Source organism: Aythya ferina (assembly GCF_964211825.1).
Source record: "Aythya ferina genome assembly, chromosome: 3".
Lineage (NCBI taxonomy): Eukaryota > Metazoa > Chordata > Aves > Anseriformes > Anatidae > Aythya > Aythya ferina.
In genome coordinates this window covers 3,589,808-3,609,659 of record NC_140298.1, presented here as the reverse complement: position 1 = coordinate 3,609,659, position 19,852 = coordinate 3,589,808, and the positions used below count along the sequence as shown (strand labels likewise).

The following is a 19,852-nucleotide window of genomic DNA, read 5'->3' as shown; positions in this document are numbered from 1 at the left end:
CTAACATATTGTTTTGCAATAAAAATTAGCTATAAAAGTGTGAAAAATGCCAGAGATCCAAATGTGAGAAACAAGAGAAGGGGGTACGGCTTTCGCACCCTTTTAGTGGACATTTTATTTATTTTTCAAACGGAGTAGACATATTTATAGCTACTGTATTTCAATTATCTCTAATTTCACACATTTTATGCAAATTCTAGACATTTTAATTGCAAATGAGAAGGGAACTTATTTTTAAAAGTGGAGCAACACAACATTTCAGATCTCAATTTTAATTCCAAATTTATCTACATCACTGTTAAAAACTTTTAAAACGTCATTTACACTGTGACTTAAAATTAGGCGCTATTTAAAACAAAAACAAAAACAAAAGACGTCGACATCCATACCGCTTAGTTACACCTCCAAAACCTTTCCCACACATTTTTAAATCTTTTGTCTTTAAATCAAAATTTTTAGGTAGAAAAATTTCGGAAGCTGAAATGATACTATTAGTCAGCGACACGTTGTTTTAACGAGAGTCGGTAATTTAACAGTATTGTCCATAACTGATGAAAATTAATGACTACCCATCTTATTTTCTTTTTCTGCCTCCATGACTTCAATTACCCAGGATATGGGGTATTAGTTAAATCCTTGCTTAGCTGCCATTCAATGGGAACTTCTTTCCAAAGGAGAAACCACACCTCAGCCCTTGGCTGCACAGAAATTCGCACCATGCACAAAGAGCATTAGTGACAAAGGTCACTCCTGCCAAGCAGCGTTCCCCAGTCGGTTACTCTCACCAGACCTTAATAAGCGTATGGCCTTCAATGCTGAACCAGATAAATTCAGATCCTGTCGAACCGGTGCTGGTTTCTCGCATGGTTGATTTCCTACTGGATCTGGAGCTCCAAATCCAAGCAAGGGGCCGGGCACCCAGCCATGATGCTGGGTTGGAGCAGCCCGTGCAGGGCACTCAGCACCTACGCGGAGCCCTGCTCCCACAGCCTGCCCGACCTGCCCTGGGGTAAACACCACCATCAATTTCGCCACGCGAAATCCGTCCTCTGCAAACGCTGTTCCCCAACCACGGAACACAGACTGACAACGAGTGCTCTTCTCTTCAGGCAGAACAGGGGCGTTGACGCCGCTCTTTGCTCACACGCCACTACCCAGCTCCAATACGACCTTTACGGCGCACGCGTTCATGCTGAGGTACGTGCACGCAACCACAGGTTGAAAATCACACCGGTGCCTACGGGGCTCTCTAAGCTGAGAATCCAGTGCTCGACTTCTCACCATCCAACGAAAAGGCCTTTCAAAGTTCCAACTATTTACTGAAAACCATAAAGTAATTTTATTATAAACAGAAATTTACTGTCTGAAATGTGTTGTTGTGTTTTTTTCCCCCTGCTTTCTTTCTATTTGGTAATTTATTTAAATGCATTCAAAAATGCATTCAAAAACTGAGACATAGCACTTTGGTTAAGACATCTGTATTTCAAACCAACGTCTCCAGGACTGTGAGCAGCTCTGTTAATACTCTTTTTATTTGATTAGGGTAATCTGCTGCTGTGCTGTCTTAATCTTTATCCACTACCTTTTAACCAATCAATATTTTAGGGTTATAGATTTGGAAGGTAGATGATAATTTTGTAGATAAACTCTCTAGGCACTGCTGACACGGTATGGTTGCATATTTAATATCTTTGCAGAGGATTCACAACTCCAGCAACATAAGAATCTGCCCAGAAAAAAAAAAAAAAACATTAAACCTTAAATTTTCAAAGCTGTGTGCAGAGATTTGGCCACCTGACTCCTATTAATGTCAATGAAAATTTAGGGGTAAGAAAAGCAATGTCTTTTCCCTCAGATCATTTCTTTTTTGAAAGGAACCAGAGAACAAGAGAAAGGAAATGAAAAGCAACTTTGTACCGCAGGCTGAGACCGGCAAGGCCTGCTGTTGGGGCAGGAAGTACACAGAAGCAGAACATTTGTTCACTAAAATTAGTGAGCATCTCCACACGTATCAAAACAGGTAGGTACGAAGACAAGTTTGGAAGGAAAAAACCCAGGTTTTGTCTTTTTAAAATGCCATTAAAATATATATTTTTTAATTTTGTTCAGCTAAAGTTATCTGTTGCTTACAATATTAATTTTCCTGCAGATAAAATTAGTTGTCACTCCTCTGTTTATGGCCTAATTACCTTTTGTAAGGAAAAAAAACAAAACAAAACAAAACAAAAAAACATGAGGGTGGGAGAAATGAAAGGAATAACAATAAAGCATAGCTATCCACCCTTCAGCAAGGGGGAGGGTTCTTTGTGCTATGTTACCCGTGGATTTCACCAGCACTGTGCTTGTGCTTCACATCCGTGACACCAGGTTTGCTGGGGCCGTTTTGCCAAGCTGGGCTGTGCTGGATGGGCAGGATGGGCCCCGCTGCCTTCGGCTACTTCTGCCGAGCTAGGAGCCTTAAGATGATTCAATTCCCTTTTCATATGGGGGACAGTCAGGGAAATCTGGGGCAACGGCTTGAAATAAACAGCCACTGTAGAGTAAATCACTGTACTTTCACCTTGAAATCTTTTTCCACTCTGATTCTGGTTTTGGAAATAGTAAATCGCTTTTATATCGGCTGGAAGTGGGTGCTAGGCATGCCACCAAAAGGCTGCAAGACTTGTAAACAAACGGACAGAGCCCGATGTTCCAGTACTACAAATGTTGGGAACTAGAACATTTTTGTCTCATTTCAGTCACCTCTATGCATGTTGATACAACCTTCAGCTAAGGAGCAAACACCACAAACGCTGAGTACATTTCTTAGAGCTTGGCCCAGTGCATTGATATGACAGGCAGGCTCTCCTCAGAGATGAGCAACACTCGGAGAACACCGAGATGCGAATACGCTGCTTCACCTCAAACTCTGAAGCTACTCTGACTAGGAAAAAGGAAAAAAGTGACTATAAACCAGTCCCAATAAGACAAACATGAGAACTGAACTCCTTCCAGCTGACATCCTGTCTAGGAAATGGGTCCCCCGAGGCTCTTTGAGAGGAAGAGAGTATGTCCCTTCCATACAGGAAGACGCTAGATACAGTCTTTCTCTATTCATACAACACTCGCGTCAAGTCGCAGCCACGATGCTGTCCCTACCTGGCAAAGCTTGGGAGCAGCACATGCAGAAGCTGAGTGAATCTGGCCTCAGACAGAAGTTGTCTTTTTGAAGCATTGCCATGAGATCTGCCCAGCTACAGTTTTGAATATATTTGACGATCAAGAAATTTCTATCTGTGTTCATTTCACAAGAGGTAAACGTCTCTTTTGTGGTAGGAAAAATCCAGCTCCCTGGAAGTGACTGTAATCTCATCTGACACGCGGTATTTGTAAATGTACTGTGGTGTCCCAACCTATTTACTGTGTTTACATAAAACTCCCCGAAATCTCCACATTCCTTGAAAAGTTAATCCAGTACAAATATTGACTGGCTGTCAATTGAGCATTATTGACTTGCTGCAGGACTGTGCTTTATTGCCTTAACTGATGAAACTTGTTCTCCTTGCTAAACTTTTTGGCCTGTTTTGGGCCAAGTACCATTTCCTAGGCCGCACCTCTTCCACTCACTGCCATGGGGTTGTCTCTTCTGGTTAGCTAGAGCAGTAGGACAGCTGAAGTACTTTGCCATGTGCACCAGGAGCTTGGGGAAGGAAGCCAACAACCCAACCCAGTCAGAGTTGTACAGAAAGGACCTGCGCCAACACCATTCCCTTCTCCTGTAAATATTTGGCCAAGCAGCTCCAATAAAGCAACTGCCCTCTCAGCAACCACATGCAGTTGTACAGAGCTGAGTTTCCAGGCTGGCTGAAGGGGCCTACAAACACTTCAGCAAGGTCCATGAACGGCAACCAAGAATAGCAAACGGACTACCAGGAGGCTTAGATTCCCAGTGTGGGAGTCTACACCTTCACTGGGAGCTGGCTGTTGTCGTTTGGTTTGGTGAGGAATTCTGAAATTAGAAAAGCTGAAAACTTTGGATACCTTGGTGTCATTTAATCAGGAGTACTACAAATCAGGTTGACCAGAAACCAAAGTTCATGATACACACTGATCATATTCTGAACACCTAAGAAAACATTATTTATCATTTCATTTTTTAAATCTATCGTTTCTAGACACAGATAATCAGAAACCACAAATAACAACTTTCACATCATTCCCTGATATTGCAACAAATCCTACCAAACGTTTTAAGGTTTGACCCCCAGGTCAAGTGAAACTGACAATAAATCTCAGGATGGATTCGATATCGTTAAGCTGCAAAACCCCAAAACCATTATGAGAGATTTATCAGAACTATCATAACAAGAAATGAACCCAAAATATTTCAGTCAGGGCAAGGAAGGACAAAAGGGTGGAATGGTACACAGGAAAAGAACCCCAGAACTTGGATGTCCATAGCAAAGCGTAACGCTCGTACTCCTTTCTGACCTCAAAACAACATTTAAGAAGGAATTCGGTGAAAATTGCAGTTAAGGCAGACATATATATACGTGCGTGTATCTCACAAAGGAATGGAATAGAGTGGACACTTACACTTCGCAGGAGCAGTATCTGCGTCTCCACACGGGGATGCTTGTCATACCGTGGACAACTGCAGGGCAATATTGGGTGCTGAGACAGGATGGTGCCACCATCTGTTCCTTCTGTTCTTACCAACGGTCTGGTGAGAGAAGGGCACAGAGAGGAAGAATGAATGGGGATATGTCTTCTATGTCTTATTACTACATTTTCAACTCATATTCTTTATACATTTTTATGTCAAGCTTGGGTGATGGGACAGTCCAATTCTTTTAATTGAATCTACTCCAATTACCTTTTTGGGAACTGAATAAAGCCACGACAGTTTTGCTTTCAGATTGCCAACCACACAGCAAATTTATTCTTGCCTAATATGTTTTATTTATTTCAGCCTTTACAACACTTTTTTTTTTTTTTTAAACAGGACTTCCTTTACTTTTAAATAAAAGGCTTTTAAATGTTTGACAAGTAGAAGAATCTACCCTGGAACACCAGCTATGTCAAGAACATCTGCCCCATGTTAAGATACTGTAGCTAACTTAAATAAGGTTAAATGTTGATATTTTCATTAGCTCAGTTGTTATTAAGTGTTTTTTTTTCTTTTTCTTTAAAGTCATCACAATTTTTTTAAGGGTCTGCTTTGTGATAAGATCTTTTTTTCTTTTAACAAAACATGTGTTATCACTCAAATCCTGTCAAAGGAATTCAAGGTGTCTTAAGCAGTTTAGCTAACAGCCTCCAAGGGTGTCACAGTAGTACTGCCATATGTCCCAGACTGAAGCAACTGTCTCCTCTGCTCCTCCTTCAGCAGACCCCACGCTGCTCGCTCTTATCCCCGCTGACCATTGTAAAGAGCAGGAACAAGTGCTGTGTCAGATGGTGAGAGAGCAAACAGAGCTGCCCTCAAAAAAGCAAACAAATAAAAAAAACGCTAAAGAAGACAACTGATTCAACCATGGCTACCCTCTGCCAGATGTTACTAGGAGTTACTTTTTTCCTGTAAAATGTTATTTGGATATTAAACATGGGGTGGGGAAATCAATATCATAACAGGCCTCTTCCTCTTCCAACAGGTTTAGCCACAGAAAATGAAATTCTCCATTTAACCGACAGACCTGATATTATCCTCATTCCTGTAAGTGTGCTACTGCCTGAAAAGTCATGGCGCATCTGCAATTTAAATAGCTGGTGTGACACCTGCAGTCACACCTCTGGCAACACTGTCAGACTCTCCCGTCCTGCCCCAGCCACGGGGGCTTCGCCTGGCTTGTACTTGTGCAGCAGAAGTGCTCTGCGGCAATTCCTCTCTCAGACGTGCTCCTTATGTGTGAGCTCGGTCAGAAGATGAAACGCTCCATGAAAAATATGTATATGTATTTTACATACTGTAACTGACATTAAAACCATTTTCCGGTGGAATATGTGTAGCTACTTTCTGCAGGACTCAAAAAGGGGATTGCGAGTACTCTGTAGCTGTTGGTCCATTTCCGCCTCCTGCTCCTCGCTCACGCAGCGTAGCTCAGGCACAACGGGAGGAGCCGCTTGTGCTCTGACACCTGGCACCTGCGCGATCGCCCCGCATCCTCCAGCGGGGCTGCGCAGGGCCCCTGAGAAGGGAGCTGCCTGGCGGAGCAGTGCACGGGGCCGCAGGAGGGGAGACGTGCAGCACAAGCAGCCCGGCTAGCGCCGGGTTTGAAAGGTGAGACATAACCATTTCCCATACAGATGGCATATCAGTTTACATCTCACGCTGAGAGTTTGTGCTTGGCTGTACCAGAAAAGGGAGAAACAAATTACAACAGAGTCAGAAAGCCCCCGCAAAGCGAGGCTATGGGGGACCCCAGCTGTACTTGAACCAACCACAATCACACCATCAGCATGAGGTGTAAAAAGTGCCAAAACACGATGAAAACACTGATGCTCCATATGTTAAAAAGCTTGGGTTTTGCTGTAGCCCAAAATCCTTCGCTCCCCACATACCTGTACATAATAATAATAATAATAAAAAATAAGCCCTCGAGATCAAATAGTCAGTGGTATCTTAAAAGAAAGAAAGAAGACAGGCTTAAGAAACCAAATCCTTGTAATAAATAATATATTATGAGTTAAGGAGATGAACTGACAAAGTGGTGCACCTCTAATCTCTTCCCTGCAACAGCGAGAAGAGCTGAATCACTCACGCGTTTTTCTTTAAGCATGTTCAGGGATTGTTGCTACCCTCCACTTTCTCTAAGAATATCATGCTTTACTAATTTACCAGATTGACTAAGCTACACATCAGCAGCATTGTCAGTTTTAACCTGTAATTTTACCTTGTAAAAATATGATTTCTGAACATTTTCTCACTAGAATATAATTGACTATTTCAGGGCAGGTTTAAGTTAGGGCTGAGAGAATCAAGCCATCCAACTGATGCAAAGTGAGCTCTCTTTGTGGGGTTCAGAGGTTTATCCCTTCAGCCCTCCACCGAACATCAGGCAGCAGGTACCTCCCACAGCACCGCACAGCTAGTGCACGGCAAAGTCCACGAGCAAGGACCTCCCACCCTACACCCCTCTGTGCTTCTCTACCAAGAAATGTCAATTCGGTTCCTCCTCTCCCAGCTTTGCCATCTGGGAAAAAAAAAAAAAAAAAAAAAAGGGCCTCTACAACATCCAGCCCCTATGCTGGAGGCACCAGCTTCTGTGAAGAAGTACACACCTTCCAAGCAAGAACAGTTGAAAGAGAGGACGCTTTTGGTGTAACACACCACGTGGGAATTTTGTAATGAAAAGTCGGGCAGCGACACAGAACAAAAGGCTCCACGACACGATGCTTATTTTTAGAATGAGTGACAGTTTGGCACTCTGGTGTGAGAGGTGTAAACGGAATAAAACCCCTATTTTGCTTTTAACAGCTCAGAAGCTGGACAGATTTTTTTTAAATGTAATTATTTTTAGCATGGCATTAGCACGTTTTCATGCCTGCATAAGGCTGGCATCTATGTGATTGCACTAAAGACCCCTGTAACTTGACAGGTCAAAAAGTAAATGGTGAGAATGTAACTTGTTCGTATTTGAGCTAAGTTAGAAACTCTTTCAGTGACAAATCATACCTAGCCATCTTCTCTAATTTGTTTCCTTAGTCCAATAAAGCATTTCAACTTAAAAGGAAGACAGAAAAAAAAAAAAAAAAGAGACAGAAAAAAGAAAATGAAGAAAAGAAGAAAAAGGAAAAAAAAGATGACAGGTGCAAACTTATAATAGGGCAACAGAGAAAGCATTTTGTTAGCAGAAAGATAAATTTCAAATTCTAAAATGATTTTTCTTCCATTAGTTATTTCAGTATTGTGGAGATTTCTGAATGATGCAATGACCATCAGAAACAACTTTGCCCACAGCCGTGTCTAAATTGAGCTGTTACTGGTCATCAGCTCATGAGACCACACTGACACAGCTAACGCTCACAACCCAAGCAGGAGAATTGAGAAAGTGTAAAAACAGTATTACAAGCACTGGAGACCATCCCAAAGAGTACTTAGAAATAAGAACATGTTTGCAAAATGCTTGTAGGACAGTGGTTTTGTGCTGAAAATTAACTCAACCACCAAATCAACCCCAGAGATGCAACTTGAGGGAAGACTCACGCCAGGCCATCGACAAACACTGGCAGAGGCAGCAGAAACCCGAAGCGCATCTCCCTTATCTTTGACTGGAGATCCCAGCAACCTCTCCTCCAGTCTATGTACATAATCAGCCTGTGCCTTAGGGAAAAGAAATAAAAGAAGTAACGGGGCCTGAAATGGAAGTCTTGTGTGCTGCCCACTGCAGCCAGGGCACACTTTTTCCAGAATTCATTCTTTTTTTTTTTTTTCTCTTTTTTTTTTTCTTTTTGTATTCCACATTCTCTGCTTCTCTCATGCCTCCTCACTGCTGCTCCATCTTCTTTCCCTGTGAAATCCTCATACCCTCTTCCACCCCACTCTTGGATGCTTTATTTTTTCACCATAATGGAAGTGGGCACCAGAACTTCAGCCGGCGGTGGGCTCCTTCCAAACCTGTGGCAAAGGAGGGCACCCAAAGGCAGAGCCGTCGCTGCAGACCTGCCCTGTGACAGCCAGTGCTGCTGGCAGGGGCAGGGACTGCACTCAGGATGACCAAAAAAAAAAAAAAAGGCAGCGGAGGAAAAGGGGGAAGCCTGTTTTTTCAGCCCAGCTATTTGAGAGATAATTGCTGTAATTTTGTCTCTCCTGAATCTTTTTGCTAGGCAAGCGTACTGAGGGGGGTGGACGTCTACTTCTTCAAAGTGAAATAATTCACACTGCTCTGGAAGTAGTTTTGTTAGTTTGAAATTTACATTTGGCCATTTCTAAATTCTAGGACAAGACCTAAACACTAAAAAAAAAATACTGAAGAGAGAGAAACAGACAGATAGACAAGAAAGAAGATCAAACCATATACTGCTGGGAAGGAAGAAAAAAAAAAAAAAAAAAAAAAAAGACAAAGATTTTCACTTTGTCTGGCACAGTGTTTTCATGTTTTTTAAATTGTTCTGTATTTTCACAGCTTCAGCTGATATTTCTGAAATATGGAATTTGCATTTCCGAGGTGGGGAACGCTGCCAAAACTGTTAATCCCAGGCAGATGTAAAGTTGCGCCACTATATTGTGATGTGGCTCCTTAAAAACAACTTAAAAGGATAAAAAACAACAGCAACAAAAAAACAACCGCCACCACAAATATTCACCAACCCATATGGTCAATAATTGCTGTTTAATAGTCCTCCTATTACAAACCTAAAAAGCAGCAGCCAGAATTACCAGTAGAGTATTAATAAACAGGAATGAGTTAATAGTGCATAAAGACCTTCTAGTGGAACAGTGGGGGAGTTGAATATTCTTTTCTTAAGTCAGCTGTAAGTAATTACTACATGGTGTGCTTCTGACTATTACCATAACAGAGCAATTGGACGTGAAGAATGGATAATAGTATGGACATGGAGGTATTTTTAGAATATCAGCAGTGAGGCAGGTAAATGCCCTACTCAGGCACAACCCCTTACATAAGTTTAAATAAGTTTTCCTACTGACACCTAGCCCGAGCAGCAGTTTGAAAAGATCAATCTAATAAATTATTTAAAGTAACTTTCTAAAGACATGTCTGTGATATGTAAATAAGGGAACCGCCAAAAAAATCCCATGCAGCCATTAAGCAAGCAGCCAGCATTACGGTAACTACATAATCACAGGTTTCTCTCCGTTTCTTTTAGAGCAGTGCCTTCATCTGTTTGAACGCGGGCTGTGCTTCACTCGCCTCCATTGGCTGCTCAGGTGAAAACTGAAATATTCAGATAGGAGCTGTAGCTGTGATTGCAGGAGTTGTGGTTTGTCTACAATTGAGTTAGTCGTCCTCAGTGATTTAATGATGCATATCATTTATTTTAAAACATTGTTATAAGAGCATTCACTGAGATGCAGCTTCGTGTTCAAAGGACTGTCCATTATGCTCTGCAGCAGGGCTTTTCATGTACAACTACAGGCTGAGATATTGTCTATCGACACAACATATGCTCTCAGATAAAAACAGCTTGAGACTTTTGATTCAGAGAGTAGTAATTTTGTAAATGCACAGAAATATAATTTAAGGAATATTTTGAATTTTTCAGGCTATAGGTCTTTCTCCTGCTATGTTGCTACGCAGGGCAGATGTTGATTTTTCAATTTGCAGGTTTGTTAAGCATCATGGAATGTTTTGGTTCTCAATCAAGAATATTCTTCCCAAGTGGTTCCACAGTCCTATGGCTGAAAATATATGCATGTCCTTTCTGTTTCTTAGCAGCATGTGTTCTGCATTCAATAGAAGCATAAAACAGATAAATGTGATGCCATTTATTGGACCAATACATGCATTTGAAGCCATAGGGTCTCCGAATGCAACGTATTTACAGGTTCTTTATGTTCTACAAAAGCAGTTTGTATAAGGTAAGGGGCAATTGCATTTACAGAGTGTCGTATGACAGAAGAGGTAAGATAATTTTGGCACCCCTAAAGAGAAGAGGTGCTGCGGTGCTGAGCTCCCCACAAAACTGGCTAACTTCAACAGTTGTGTATGACAGACCTGCTGTAACGTCCTTGATATTTGTCCTGTGTTTCCACGTCACAACCAGACACTGCTACGGAAACCACGTTGTGCCAGATCCATCTCTGCATAAAGTTGCTGACTTCAGGGCATTTTATCAAGACGGGCTTGGCCCTCTGCAGTCTTCTGCCCCATTAAACCTGAAGATGATGTGTTGTTCTCAGTTGTTCCACTGTTACCGTAAAGGAGAGCTGATGTTATAATGTGGGTCAAACAAACAGCTAATTGTTCTTGGGCAAGGCTTAAGCAAAACCAGAATAAAGAGGCTGAAGACGTTAATAACAGTGCTTGGCGCTATTATAATAGCTTCTATCAGAGGATTTTGAATCACTTTGCAAGCTTTATAGTCGTCTTGCACATTGCTAAGTGTTTACAATGCTCCCATTTGAAAGTGAGACCATCATCTAAAGACCATGCTCATACATTTAGGTACTGGAACAGCGAGAGTTTAAACAATCAAGAAAGCCATACATGATAAAAGGCAAGCTTTAGGGAATCGCTCTAAATGAGCCAACTTGGAAGCAAAGCAAAAGTTTGCAAGGGCATTTTTAAACAAAGAAGATAAATAAAAAGAAAACAAATAGGCAACACTGAAGGAATAAAAACTGCATATGGACAAAGGGTTTTTTGTTGTTCGCTCGCTTCCAAAAATTAAAAAAGCATACTTGCTGCTTTCTATCATTTTTGTGTGCTGCTGCCCACCCGGCAACTGCTTTTGCTCAAGGATGGCACAGAGAAACCTACATGTGTGGTTCGAGCTCCAGAAAGGGGCTCAGCACGACATGCCGGACTGCAGGGGCAGGCTTCCTAAACACGAGCACCTTCAAGCGAAGGACTGACCTCTGCCATGCCTAGAAAGGATCTATGGTGTTTCTGATCCCGTGGACACACGCACACCGTGTTTCTTAAGCACACCTCGTTAGAATATTCAACAATAACACCCCAGGCTGCATCCTGTAGGGAATAATCCTATGGAAAGGTAGCGACAAACAGGTCCTACAGAGGCAAAGAAGGGTGAGAAGGGAGAAACAGAAACGTGAAGCTGTGACACAGAAGCCACGCGGTTGCAGCAGGTAGCAAGGTCACCCAGACTGACTCGGAAGCTGATTATGGGCAGAATAAATCTGGAGCTCTGGGGCTGACACGGGACGGGCCAAAAGTACAGAAAGTAAGGTGACTTAACACTGCTGAAAACGTTTCTGACAGACAGGCAGAAAAACAGTACAAAAGCTAATCTAAAAAAATTGTCTGCCAGAGATGAAGGAAGGGAATGCAAAAGAGCACAGAAGTTGCAAAAAAAGACTGTTTTGTTCTTTTGGTGCATTATCTTCACAAAATGGTATTGCCCGAGTTCTCTACATCTTTCCAGTCCCCAGCCACATTCTTCAGAGCTCCTCTTATAAGGGCCAAGGGGATGCAGTGAGCAAAAAGAAGCTGACAGAGGCATTACCACTTGCCCAGGACATCTGAGGTATTTATAGAGAGTAAAATTCAATCATCTAAATTATTAGCCCTATGGAAATCGCTTTGTAGTTCTCATTCAAGCTGTTACTCAGGATGCATTCTGTCCTTCAGAACAACCTGAAACTTTAAAATGTTTCCTCATGAAGCCGGTATGTATGCGGAGGTTTTCCAATGTGGCATGCTGGCTCTGCACCTTCCAGGCAAAAAATAAAGTGGAACAACTGAATCAATAATTATACGCAGAAGTATTTGGGCTAACAAAAAAGTCCCGGTATACCCTTCTACAACACTAAACATCCAGAAGAATCCCCAAGTCCTCTGAGACAGAAGCACAACTTCTATTATGGTACCAGTCTCCGCCATCTCTGAAATATCTCCTGAATGCATTTAAACCGGCTTCAGTGATGGGCTCAGAGCTAAGGTGGGCAAGGTCCATGATTATGCATCATTTCCTTAAAATGGACTATTTTGGCTTTCATGCTCTTGAATGAGGCAGTAAAATGAAAACCTCTTAAAAAATAATAAATCAGACGTGAATCATTCATGCACGGCCGCAATTGTTACTTGCATTACACTGGCATCTCAGGCAAAAGTGGAACATACCTGCTGCCGGAGCAGGTATGGAGAGACATCACCTTCCCCAAAGAGCTCTGAGCCAGACAAGAGAAGCAAACGTGGGAAATGCTGTCGGGTGTCCTTACCCGGGATCGTGCAGGGGGAGCACACTGTCCAGCCACGGAGCCTGTATGAAGATGTGACTGACTTTCAAAGGGTGATGAGGGAAGAACTCGAAGGATTGAAACACTCTAAATTGTATTTGTCCATCTGTCTTTATGTCTGATACAACCTAAGGGCTGCAAAGAGTCACCTTCTGTCCCCACTTTTGCAAATACAATTATTTAGATCTTTTTTTCTTTTTTTTTTTTTTTTTAATATATATAAATATTAGTATGTTGTTAGAGCTTCTTGGTGAACTTTTTGGGAAAAAGAAAATATACTGCAAGGTATTTTATGGGAACAGCATAGATGTTTTGCAAGCTGAACTAAGAAACATCTTCTAGCTGCAGAAAATACCACAGTGCCCCACTGAGCACTGGGCAGAGGTCTTCAGCTGAGACGGTGCCTCTGAGTTTATCAGACACTTCTGTCCATGAACCTGCACCAAAGCTGCTCCGACCACATTAATCTCAAGTCCGCTGCTTTTAATTTGTGCCTCAGCTTCACCAAGACGGCAGCAAAGAAGGCGATCCAGAGAGATAGGAAGAGCTGACATAGTAATGAAATTACAGCTCATCATATTCTGTGGTCTGTGCTCCAGAGTTTCAGCTAATTGTTGAATAAGATCAGTAATGGGCCTGGGCTGCCTGTATTAGAAGAACAACTGGGAAGCAAGGAAAGAATGAGACATTTTTGCAGCTCTTCTGAGCAGTCTCAGAGGACAAACAAATCCTGGGTCTTCGCAGGTGCCCAGGTTTGGCCAACAAGGCTTCAGGCTGCCATGGCCTGGGGTCTTGGGCAATTTGTTCACTTGGGAACAGTTGTGTAAAGCAGGGAATGCTCAAGGAACAGAAAATTTACACAAGAATGAGTCGGGTTGGGATAATGGGAGACAACCTGTGCCCGGCTCTCTGCCTCCTCTGTTTCAGCCTTGCTGCAGGATGAACCGGGCGTCCCAGTGGATGGACAACGAGGGCTTGAACAAACAGCAAGGGCTACCATACACTGCCGCGCCTCCCACTGTTCAATCAGGGACCCCAGTGTAACTTCTGCAAAGATACTTCTCTGTCCCATTTCAAATAATATTTCCACATTTGCTCCTGCTTTTTGTTGGCCGGGAATTCCTCGTGTATCATTGCCATTCCTGGCATACACTGCACAGTTGCTGTGGCTCAAAGCCGTGCCCAGAAAAGCAGTGCTGTTTCCAGTTCACCTTCTGATCTCCCACAGGACCTCTCATTAACTGAACAAAGGCGACACCAGCTCCATTTACTGGCATATGACAGCCAGGCCTCATTTTACTCCCTGTGCTGACTTGCTGACCTGGAAATATTCCCACATCTCCCTACCATTCTTCTTCCAGCTTGTCTTCAGCTGCTTGAAGCACACTTCTTTCACTTCTGCCTCGCTATCATCTGTACTCTCCAAATACACTTTTATTCTTCCTCTCCCCTTTCACAATTACATATTCCCTTAAGAACCTTTCCGAATAGCTGGAGGTTTCCTCGTCACCCCAGAAGGCCATCAGCGAGAGGTGCCATCATTGCCCAGCCAGATCACGCTTCTCCACGTACCACAGCTTGATGTTAACGCTTCACAAACGGATCCTTTTTCTTGGACTGCCCCCAGACTGCACAGGTTCTTGGTGCCTTTACCACAGCTCATGGCAGCAACATTTTAAGATGACAGCTCTTGTTACCCCTAACTTTGTGGCAAGGTGTCTGACCACAGCACAGCAGCGAGGAGACCACCAGAAGAGCAGAAGCTGGCAGATGCTTCCCAAGCCTTGCCTGAGGTGGCCTCCCCGGGACAACCATTGCTGCTTGCTCGCTTGGACCCACCATGGCTGTAGGAAGAGTGGCTAAATCAGGGAAAAAACAGCCAGGCCTTCCAAAAGGAGAGAAATTAACAAACTGGCGTTCTTGAAATCCTTTAATTTTTACATTATCACTGGCTTTTATTAAAATTATTTTTCAAATCCTACCTGTTTCTCTGGAGAGGTTCAATTTCAACAATACAGAATTTTTTGATGGTAAACATTTCACATAAAAAACATTCAATCGATTCCACTGATAAAGCCTTCCCCACCCCCCTTCTTTCTCCCCTGAAGAGAGCAAGGGACAACTAGACGTGAATTTCTCCTGAGGAAATGGATTTTCTTAGCTGGAAAAATGCAGTTGTTTATTCTTCCTAGGAAGCATGAGCAAAGCAGCAGCTGATTAACATTGAAAGCAGTATCAAGAGAAATGTATGCTAAGTTTCAGCACAGAATTAATTTCTATGAGTAAATATGTATAAATTCCTTACAATAATAGAGCATGCGGCAAAATTCAACAGATTCTCACCATAATGGTTTAAGCAATCAAGAAATATATTAAGGAAAATAACGAGAGAGAGATACTGAAAAATACCCTTCAAAATTTCCTTTTCTGAATATGTGATGTTGTGACAGCAGTAGTCCATATATCAATTTAATCCACCATTCTTAGGCTAGTAGATAATGGGGCAAAACCCTCGCTACCTGACTTCAGGAGATGTACATCAATTTACATATGCTGAGAATTGTCCCAGTCAGTTCAGTGACAAGAAAGAGAGCGGCACCAACGATTTTATTGAACACCTCCCAGGAAGTATTTTAGTAATTTTCAGTGTGAAGCCTTTCAAGCCTCTTGAAAGAAGGGCTACACAGCCAAGAAACCAAAAATCCCAAATCAAAATGCTCCCCTGCCCCACTCTCACAAGGTTTGGTAAAAAAGTTCCAGATTCGCAGGAGCTGACCAAAATCAATCCTGAAGACCAGAACTGACTGCATGCTGAAGGAGAAGACACCTTGGAAGAAAATTTAAGATTTAGCCCACAGAACAGTTTGCCACTGAGTTCACTTATTCAACAGCAACAAAAATAATGCAGCAACTACACCCATAAATGAAATCCAATATATAATGGGTTGGCTCAAGCATTTTGAGCTGAACTGTACTCTCTAAAAGCTAGACAGCCTGCCTAAAAATAACAAATTAAGAGAATGTCTCACTGACATGCCCTAGTTATTGATGCTTACGTAGCGCCAGCACATAAACAAATATTTTAACCTTTCTCTGCACCTCAGTATTTAAGTCTCAGCTTCTGATAGTGACATTAAGCACTTCCTAAATTAAATTCTACTATGCTGTTTCCCAAAATTGTGACACCAAAACAGAGCAGAACAAAAAACAACAGCAGTTTTTAAAAGATGTAATGATCAGCAAAACGATGCATAAAGCCATTATTTTTTGCTGGGCTTTGTTGTGACAGCTACCATGGCTAACCCATTAACATATTTGCTGTACAAGTATGGTCATTCTATGGCCTTAATTAACTTTCAAGTGGAGAGTGCTGTGGCTTACCACTTATTAAATATCCACTACAATAAGTTACAGTTTTACCCTTCCAACCTCACTTAGCCAAGACACCTAGAAGAACCAGCTTTCTATCTGCCTATAATTTTGTAATTGCTTTTTACTGAAATTATGTTGAAACTAGACCCCCTATGTAAATGTATTTTGCCTGGTTCATCTAAAATTGGCCACCCCTAATCAGATCTGGTTGATATTTGATTGAATAAGTGGAAAATTAAGTTTCACTATGATAATGCTTTGCTTTTTCTTCCCTTTCATTATTTATAATGTAGGCATTTTTTGTTGGAATTTGAAAGCATGCCCCCTAGAGAACAGCAGAAGACAGACACATCGCAAAGGCTGCTTTGAAAGCTAAGCTACTTCCAGTACAACACACAAACAGTGTAGTTACACTAAGCAAAGCTAATTTCAGCGAGCACTTTATTCACGAAGAAAGCAATGCGATTTGAGATTTAATCAAATCAGAATTAGGTTTTGTGATTAGCCGGGCTGAGCTGTTAAGGTATAGTCATAACGATATCATTATTTCCGCACGTCCACGTGGCACGAGCAGTGCCGAGCAGTGTAATGCTCTGTGTGTTTAAACTTGTATACTGCCAGCTAAACCCAACTGGATTCACCTCTATCAGCCATTCCGCTGAGTATAAAATAGGGCTCGAGTTAGAAAAAAAGACTTCTACAAAGGGAACACGTGAAAAGGCCACAGGAGTGCACAACTGAAAAATATATAAAAATGCAAATTTCCCTAAACTTCATCTTTGGATGGACTGAAGCAGAAGTGAGAACTTCAACAAAGCTATAGAAAAAGATGACAGGTCTGAGTTTCAGAAATTTAAGACAGCAGTAGGATTAGACACTTTGGGTTGTCTTCGCATACATTTCTTATGGGAGTTAATTCCATTTGACATGCAAGACCAAAGCAAGATTACAGAGGCATAGCCCCATGGCGAGGTGTATGCTGTAGCTAAAAGCTGGGATTTGAATAATTGTGCAGGCTTACTCCAAGAATCAGGCGAGAACAGAATGAATGGATTATTACAAGGAACTTTGTACATTTTTAACTGCTGGACTTAATAAAATACCCTGTGTGTAAGACTGGTATTATGGTCCTCTGCACTCACTCTAGTTGAAGTTTGTGGTAGGATCTATCAAATATGAGAAAAAACAGAAGCTGTTAAAAAAGAATGTGTAATGAAGAATTGGGCAGGGCCGTGCCCCATGCGATTTTCTGAGGCAAGCAAATTTGGAGAGCGTTAGTTCAACATATTCAGCCCCCCCAAAGTTAAAGGGAATTCATTTCCTGCGTAAAAGAAGGTTGAAGGAACACAAGAGATTGGATCAGAAAAATGAGGGGACAAAAAAAAAGGTGAGTTTTTATTTCACTGTTTCAGCTTGTTAGCTAGGTCATTTATTACAGAGAAAGATTACTAATCCACACATCATTTTTTTTTAAATTGACCTCTTCCCTTTGTGTCTGTGGAAGCACTTGTCTGTAAAAGGAGGTAATAGCTGACTGCTCCTTAGAGTCAGTGCTGCTTAATTAACTGTCCAGTGAGAATTATTGAAATACTTATATAATTCTTATTTAGCACTCATTAAAGTGAGAGATACAAATGCTGGACAATGAGAGGTTCAGGAAGGCTTTGAAAAGAGGGAGTTAGTACTCTAATAGCGAAGAATTATGAAAGCCTGCCCATTAACGGTAACAGAGCAGACCTTTCATTTTAAAAGTCACTGGCTCAGATCTGGACTTATTTGATATTTCTAAAAAGCTCCTTCATCTAACCCCGGAGCAGTAGACGGTCGCTGGTTCCCTCACCGAGCAGACTAGGTGGCAGGTGCGGGAAGGAGGAAACGAAGCCCCTGCACCGCTGGGTGCCCCGTGCAGGCAGCGAGCTCCTCAGCTCAGCCCTGCCGGGACGGGGCGGGGAGATCGGCCAAGGCCACGCGCTCGCTTAACGCATGACGTTCCCGGCAGAAAACGTGGCCATGACTAGCACTGCGTTACGTACAAAGAAAAACTCAGGTGGTGATCATTTTGCCCCCAAATAATCTCTATTTCATTTCAATGGGTGCCTTGGAAGCCTGACATAAAAGGTGATGGATATCCTGAATAACTTGGCAGCTTCCAAAGTGGAGATGAAGAGCCTGCTGGGTACCGAGCAACGGCGAGATTCAGCACCGCCTATAACTTACTCCGTGACATGGATTATGGCAGTAATAGACTGTCGGACGGAAAACGAGCTAAATTCATCAGTACTTTTTGCACGAGTGAAAGAACATACGTGTGCATCTTCCGTGCATGGTAAGGTTTTTTCAGAAACAGCTAAACAAATTAAAAAAATTAGCCCACTTTATGCTTTCTGTAGCAGAAGCGGGTTTACAAAGGCCATCTTCCTCAACAGTTTGTCCTCAGAAGATTTACCAACAACACAGAAGAATGGCACCTCAGAGGCCTCATTCATCCACAGAAGGTGTGCTCTCTTTCTCCCTTGTATGTACACATTGTCAAAACTTCTCGAATCTACAGGAATTCACATAAATGAATCTCGGATATCCCCTCTATTCTTACAATGATTGATGAAACACGAGGGAAAATAAATTGAATTATCTTAAATCTCCCAGGGAAACATAATTAAGCTGTAAAACATTCCCTTGAAATCTTTGTATCACTCAGGCTGTGTCTCCTACAACATGATCAATAATAATATTAATTAAAGACAATTATTTTGAAGGACTGGCATGAACTTTCAGCTTTTACTGTGTTTTCTACCACTCAAAGCTAAGAATTTGAGTATAAAATCTGTGAAATTCTAAATTTTCAGTACAATGTTTCTCAAGTATTGTGCCTGAGATTTTTCCTTTCATTTTTGATAGCTAGTGGTCCTCTTAATTCTAAAATCCGCATGTGTGTATGCAGTTCAGTAGACGTGCATTAAAGAAACCACACGACAAACGTAACAACCTTATCCTAAATAGAGAAGCTGGCCAATTGCATAGATGCTGCTGCTTTCTATTTCCCTTTAACTGAAATTATAGGCATTAAATATTCATACACAGTAGTTGCATTAAGTGATGTCCTATAATATATGCCTCCAGCACAAGGCCAAAACATGGTATATAATTCCAGTTCTTCAAGCAGAAGATGAAGCAAGACTTGCAAAAGTTACAGGTGAAAAAAATCACAGCAGACACAGCCCAAAATGTTTTGGGATCAGAACACAGTAGAAAGGAAAAAAAGCTAATTTGATAATAAAAAGGAAACGGTGTCATTGGTTTTCCAAAGAAATTTTGTCAAAGATGGAATTTCTGGAAAAAACGGGCCAGGGGAAAACGGGCAGGTTTGTGAACAATAACTTACCAATGCAATGAAATTACATAGACGTCAAGTGTGTTTTCTCTACCTCCAGATAAATATAAATCCTTAATGACTGTACATATGTATTTGAAATATATATATATTAATAAATATATGAAAGACTCTAAATACATTATCCCTTTAACTACATACCCTTGAAGACTCGAGGAAAGGGAGAGTGAGAAGGAGAGGGGGGGAGTCCCTTGTCTTGGCCAGAAAAAAATAATTAAAACAAAATGGTG

General features: G+C 41.8%; 1 protein-coding gene across 2 annotated transcripts in view; it reads right to left on the bottom strand.

Moving 5' to 3' along the window:
• Positions 1 to 19,852, bottom strand: part of LOC311434340 (uncharacterized protein) — a 262,002-nt gene that overhangs the window by 146,043 nt on the left and 96,107 nt on the right. For both annotated transcript variants that reach the window (XR_014691398.1, XR_014691399.1), the window contains exon 3: positions 4,576 to 4,702. The gene's annotated coding sequence lies outside the window, so the exon portion shown is untranslated. The remainder of the gene's footprint in view (positions 1 to 4,575; positions 4,703 to 19,852) is intronic.